This window comes from Gavialis gangeticus, unplaced genomic scaffold, assembly GCF_001723915.1.
Source record: "Gavialis gangeticus isolate Ggan-Ray unplaced genomic scaffold, GavGan_comp1, whole genome shotgun sequence".
NCBI lineage: Eukaryota > Metazoa > Chordata > Crocodylia > Gavialidae > Gavialis > Gavialis gangeticus.
The window spans coordinates 78701671-78708420 of NW_017729034.1; positions in this window are offsets into that span (position 1 = coordinate 78701671).

Below are 6750 nucleotides of genomic sequence, written 5' to 3' on the forward strand. Positions count from 1 at the left end.
TCTGCTGGCAGAGGATGTGTAGTGCTCCTTGACATAGACATATCTCTGGTTTCAGAGCCTGGCCCTATCACACTTACAGAAAACACTGTAAGTTTAAAAAAAAAACATATCAGAATAGTCCATGAACACATAATTGGACAACTAGTGCAATTAAGAGCCAAGTCTGAGTGAGCACCTACACATTCCATGAACAGCCTGGTTACCAAAGAGTATGAATCAGAGCACAACAGAAAGACCTGTGTGGATGGGGTTGTTGTCATACATTGCAAAATGCAACAAAGAGAAGAGGAATAGCCCATTGCAAACGCAAGCACAAGCCCTTGAGACTGTTCTGAGCAAGAAGATTAAAGAAAACTCCATCATCTAGGCTTCTACTTATTTTTGCTGCACCACAGGAAAATATCAAAGTATGGTATTGTTTGTGGGGAACAATTAAAAGGAGCAAGGGAGGGCCCAGAGGACTGAGTGATTAAACTAGAAAGAGTAAGCCTTTGACAGAGAGAGCAGGAGAAATACTACTGTTTCAAAAAGTAGCAGACACAACAGGCATCTTTCCACATGCTTTGGAGTTGGCAGGGGTATGCTGTTCCTAGGCATGTAGCCCACCACACATGGGTAGCTACAGGCAAGCAGCACCAAAATGGCAAAGAGATACCTCTTATCTTTTCCCCCAGTAACTGAGTAGCTATGGTATTTACCTAGGAGCTGGAAGTCCTGAGCTCTAGGCCTTGTTCATCCACAGATTGAAGCTAGGTGGGTTTTTTTCTTACTACAGTGCTCTAACTGCCACACTACATGCCAGCCATTATACAGCCACTTCTCCAGCACTCCTTTTGAAACTGACCCCTTGGGCAGCCACAAGATGGAAAACTGTTGGCCAAGAAGAAGAGAGCAAACCAGAGGGTGTTTGGCTCATTGGCAGCCACTGTCTCCCAGATAGTGCTAAGGAATTGTTAAAGAAAAATTAACCCTTAAATGGAACGTGAAATACAAATGCAGACAACTCAGTGTCCTAATCAAAGTCTAACTTAATTAGTACAAGTATTATCTTAGCAGTTTCTATATTCAGAGAGAGAAAAACATTCAATACAATAATCTTACCCAATCCCATATGTTATTTTGCTCAACAGAAAAGACAGCCACTCGGTTCCTGGAAGCAAATGGTACATCATGGGCTGGGATGGTCGAGACAGGTGTTAAAGGCTGGATTTATGAAGATAATGAGGAATTTTCTTGCTGCCCCCCTTTTATACTTTTCTTCAACTTCACTTATTTGATTACTCTTTGCTTTTGGATTGGTCTCTCTGCAGTCAGCATACTATCTGTCTTTTATCCCATCAGCATATTCCTTTGTCTAACATACCCATCACCAGCAAACCTCTTAATTTGACCTTTTTCTGATGTCTTCCTTTGGGCGTTGCCCATTGGTTTCTTTTATCACCTTTCATTAGCGTATCCAATCATTTCATCCCTCTGATTCAGTTGGTTAGTGCCAAGTTCAGTTAATTGGAGTTGGTAACAAGGCCATTGCTCTGTCATGTTAAAAGAACTTCTCACAGTGATAAAGAAGAAAAGACTTAATATAATAAACACCTATGAGCTGTACAAAAACACCACAAAGCTAATACAAAAAAGTTAATAAGGACAAAACTTAAGTAATGACTAAATAAGGCTAAATATAAACAATACTGTAAGCAGGTGCAACTTCAAAGCATTAAATATAACAAGCTATCCTAACAACATGTCTGTTGACCTAGAAGGGAAAAGGCCCTTCCTCCCAGTGAGGTAGAAGCTTCCCCCTGCACTGCCCTGCATCATTTTTTGAAGGACTATATTAGGGGCTCAGTATCACAAGGGGCACTGGAGAAGTTGATGAGTAGCGTCTGACCTGTGGAGAGGTTGTAGGGGTGCTGGGCTGGAAAGTGGCAAAGGTCCTGATTCAACCCAGCTTTGGATGATGGTATCAAAGACCTCTGGCCATCCAGGTGAGCCTTAGCTACAGAGCTATGAGAAATAAAAGAAGAGATGCACATGGCCTTTTTCTGTTCCTAAGAAAGCCAATATTTGTGGGTTCTAGATGTGTTGTCACAGTTTTCCACAAGTGCAGAAATAGAAAGTCCCTGGATATGTAAGTATCAAAAATGCTCCATAGACCTCCAAAAATGGCCACTTAACCATGTAAGAACAGAATGCCACCTTTCGTAAACAATGTTAGGTAGCTTACTCCATTTTCAAAGAGATAATTTCATCTCTGCTCAGTTTTGCTTTGGAACATTCAAAAATAAATCACTATTTTGATAATCTGTTTTAAGCAAAGCCAACAAACTGTAGTGCTGATCTTCTTAACCACCTCTAAGGTGGACTTAGCCACTTTGCACTTACAGGCATGTCTACACGTGCAATTAATTTGAAGTAATAAACTCCAGCATATTCCATGCCAGAGTTTATTGCTCCCAGGCATGCCATTTGAATGTGCACTTGGGACCACAGCACATTGAGCTAAGTCAGAGCAGCCCCAGCTGGCAGGAGCCCCAGAGGGATCAGCCTGCCAGCCCACAGCTTCTCTGACCCAGCTCAACATAATGCAGAGGAGCTGGCTCCAGTGCCAAGCTAGCCAGCAGGCAACCCCTGCACTGAAACACCCTTGTGCACCAGCCAGGCCTGTCAGCATCTACACGTGCATTGCTGCACTGTAAAAAATTATGCAGTAGGCTAGTACTTGTATTGACAAGTACTATCCTACAGTAGATTTTATTAGTTTACTGAGGCCTAATAGGGCCACACATGTAGATGCAGAGACTTTACTGTGGAACTAATTAGACCACTCCGCAGTAAATGTCTCACGTAGATGTGCTCATAGAAAGCTATGCACAGCAGTCCTACCTTACTTTGCAGTAATGTAAAGTCACAGGGTTGGATGAGACCTCAACAGTCATCTAGCCCATTCACTGCTCAGGTGCAAAAATTGCCATCCCTAAACAATTCCAGGCAAATGTGTATCCATCCTCTTTTTGGAAACCTCCAAAGAGATTCCACAACTTCTCCAGTTGAATGGCTGCTTTTTCTATTGATCCACTGTTCTTACTATTAGGATTTGAAGTGTTGGGACAGGGCACACAGGGATTAATCTCTATCTGATCTTCTGTAATTTAAATCTATTGCTTCTTGCCCTGTCCTCAGTAGTGAGGAAAAATTCTTCCCCACCCCCACCCCCTTCTTTATGATAGCTTTTAAAGTATTTCAAACTTTTATCATGTCTCCCCTTACCCAACTTTTTCTCATATAGCTTTAATTCTAGCCTGTTTATTATCTCTTTTCACTTCTGGACCTTTTCCTGTACCTGTACATCCTTCTTATAACTGTCATGGTCAAAACTGGGCACATTATGGCTAAGTACAGAGAGTCAAAAGCTTGAGGCTGAATCACTTCAATCTAAGCTGCATAGGCTAAACCAATAAGCAAGTGAACAGACATTTACTTTTGATTCTGGAAATGCAGCTGTATGCATGCAGTGGCTCAGGCCAGAAGCCAGAGGGGTACTAGAGCACACCTTCCTGCTCTGCTGGAGCACACAGCTTGGGCCAAAGCTAGCCTGCCCACCCTGTGAGGGTAGATTTGCAGAGGAGGTGCAAAGTGTCCTGGGATGCTGGAGAGACTGTAAGTTAACTCAATTCTGGAGGGGATGTGGGACAGAAATTCAATGTACCCATTTAACCTAGATCAGTTAAGTCTGATAATACATCATCCAGGTTTATCTTAAACCAGTTTTGAACATTTTGAAAGTGGTTTATATGCACTGCTTACATGCATATAACTTCTGTTGTATTACAGATGTGAACCAGTTTCCAATTCCTTATACCAGTGTATGTGTCATTTTTGTCCTTAGCCTATTTCAGCTGTGGTCTAATCAATGCTGAACAGAGTGGTACCATCAAATCCCCTGTAAAGAAGCCCAAAGGTGAGAGTGCTGTAGGGGGCACTGTAGGAGGCACTGTAGGGGGCACTGGTAATGGGGCAGGGGGGAAACATTTCCAGTAAGGAGAAAAAGGGGAGAAAAAAAGGAAAAGTAGTCAAAAGTGTCAGCAGTATTAGAGAAAAGAATGGCAGCCTTTTTTGTCTTTCCTTTCCTATTCCCTGTCCAAGAAACCAAAATCCTCCTACAAATATGTCCCTGAGCCTCACAAATTTAATAGTTTCTCCCAGGAAGTTTGTCACCTTGAAAATCTGGTCACTTGTAATGCAATAGTGATGACAATCCATACGCTGAGGATCTGACCTACTATGTGTATATTTTAAACAGAAACATTGTCTCCAGTATTCAGCTGTAGCAAGAACTTCTAGACATTCAAAGCCCTGGTAAGCTTCAAAGAGATCTTTTCAGGGTCTTTTTAAATTTTATTTTATTGCAAAGATATCTAACCAGCTGTCACACACAAGTTTTGTCAAAAATTCATGTTCTGCAGACACCATTACCAGTCCCACCAGTCTTTCCTGAAGATCTCAAGGAGGTCTTTATCTCTTTAAGTTATTAATACAAGACAAAAGCCTGTGTAGTATACTCAACAGCACTGATATCTGCAGCAGAGAGTCCATAACAATTAAATAATGATTTCCTAGCAGTATTCAAGCCACATTCTGTATCATTTCAACCAGACTCTGCAGCATATTGGTCAGTTATCAAAGTAAGAATGAGTGTAGGCATAAATATTTCTTAAGAGCTCCATTTCAAAGCCAGCCACGTAATGTTTCGATAGGATTTAAAAACCACTTTTTGCCAAATTTAATCATTCCTCATAAAAGTAAAGGATCCCTGTCCTCTGTGATTAGGGGGTATTTTGTACAGGATCTTCCCAAGAATCTAGGAAAGTGCTTAAGGAGATGCCTCTTCCACATATTAGTCAACCTTGTACTGGCCCTTCCCTACTTTGCCCCTCCATATTTATGGTTCTGATCACATGACATTCTTCCCTCTTCATCTTTACCAATGATGCCATTGTTCATCTCCTATTTATCCTTTCCCTCTCAGTTCTCTTTCAGGCCATGCTTTACAACGTCATAATACACTATCCTGTTTCTATAACTCTTTGAAGGAGAAGCTTCAGGGTTTTGGCTTTCACTGAATGTTTTGAGACATGTAACATACATTCAAGTGTCACAAACATGTTCTATATTTTTGTCATTTCAGGCCTACAAAGTTCGTTCACACATAGGGCTGAAGTGAAGGATACTGACCCTTTCACAGATGAATAGTCTGCATATATGGAATGGGGTAATATATTCATCCATGTCAGGTCATTAACTCTTTATGGGATTGTAAAGCTTTGTTCTCTGCACTTCCATGATTCCAAGTGCATTTGGACTAAAGGTCAGGATCTTTCCCCTGATTACTAGATTTTTCTAGATTTTTATGATACATAAAAGTTCATGTAAAAAATGGGAACACTATTGGCCAAACATCTGCGGAGACCTTTAAATTATTCTGTTTAAAGACAATTATTACAATTACATTACCTTACTAGAAGATGAATAATGTTTTAAAATACATGTCCATTTTTTATGAAACCAGTGCCACTCTGTATTATGTTGTGGATGGCATGTGTCACTGTGGATCTGTGCTTTATGAAGAAAAACAAGTTATCGGGGGATTAAACATTTGACATTAAAGTGGAAGTCAGACCTTCAGTCACATAAATTATTCCAGATGTCAGAGAGCCACTTACAGATCCCCTTTGCAGATATGCAAAGATAATTTGATCTGTTGGCTCTTTAAAATTTTAATTTAAAACAAATTAATGATATTTTGAATAAGAATTAAAAGTTCTGGAAACTTCTGTCTTGGTTTTTTCCCCCTATTTCAATTTCTCTAAAATGAATGAACTAATTTAATGCAATTTAAAGGAAAAATAACTCCTGCATACCAAGATCATATGTATATCAATCCTTATTTCTAAAGGGGTATTGTTCCAGTTTTACATTTTTAAAAAAAAATTTTATCACAGAAATGTGAAGAACTTTCAAGTACAGTAAAGAAGACTTTAGATATGTCATGTTATATTAGAAGTGTCCAAAATCCTTTTTCCCTCCCACTCAGATTCTCATAATCAGGTCCAGTGGGTATTGCCATTGGAACACAACATTCATTTTGTGATTAATTTTAAAGTCATCCCTGAAATTCTGTATGTACCAATTACACATGAATCCACTGGCTTCTACCAAAGGGAATGTAGAGGTGCTAGACAGAAAGATAACTGATCAAGGGACAGCAGGTTAGGTCCTATGAGGAAAGGTTGCGGGACCTGAACCTGTTCAGCCTTCAAAAGAGAAGGCTGAGGGGGGATCTTGTGGCCTGTTATAAACTGGTTAGGGGGGATCAGCAGGCGCTGGGGGAGTCCCTGTTCCCCCGAGCGCTGGAAGGAGTGACCAGGAACAATGGTCACAAGCTGGCGGAGGGAAGGTTTAAGTTGGACATCAGGAGGCGCTACTTCACGGTCAGGGCAGCTAGGGTCTGGAACCAGCTTCCAAGTGAGGTGGTGCAGGCTCCCACCCTGGGGGTTTTTAAGAGGAGGTTGGATGACCACCTTATTGGGGTCATTTGACCCCAGTACTCTTTCCTGCCATGGCAGGGGGTCGGACTAGATGATCTGCTCAGGTCCCTTCCGACCCTAGAAACTATGAAACTATGAAACTGGACATACAAACAACCAATTTGTTCAAGCTAATTTCCGTTTGAGCACATTAATGTGTTGACAA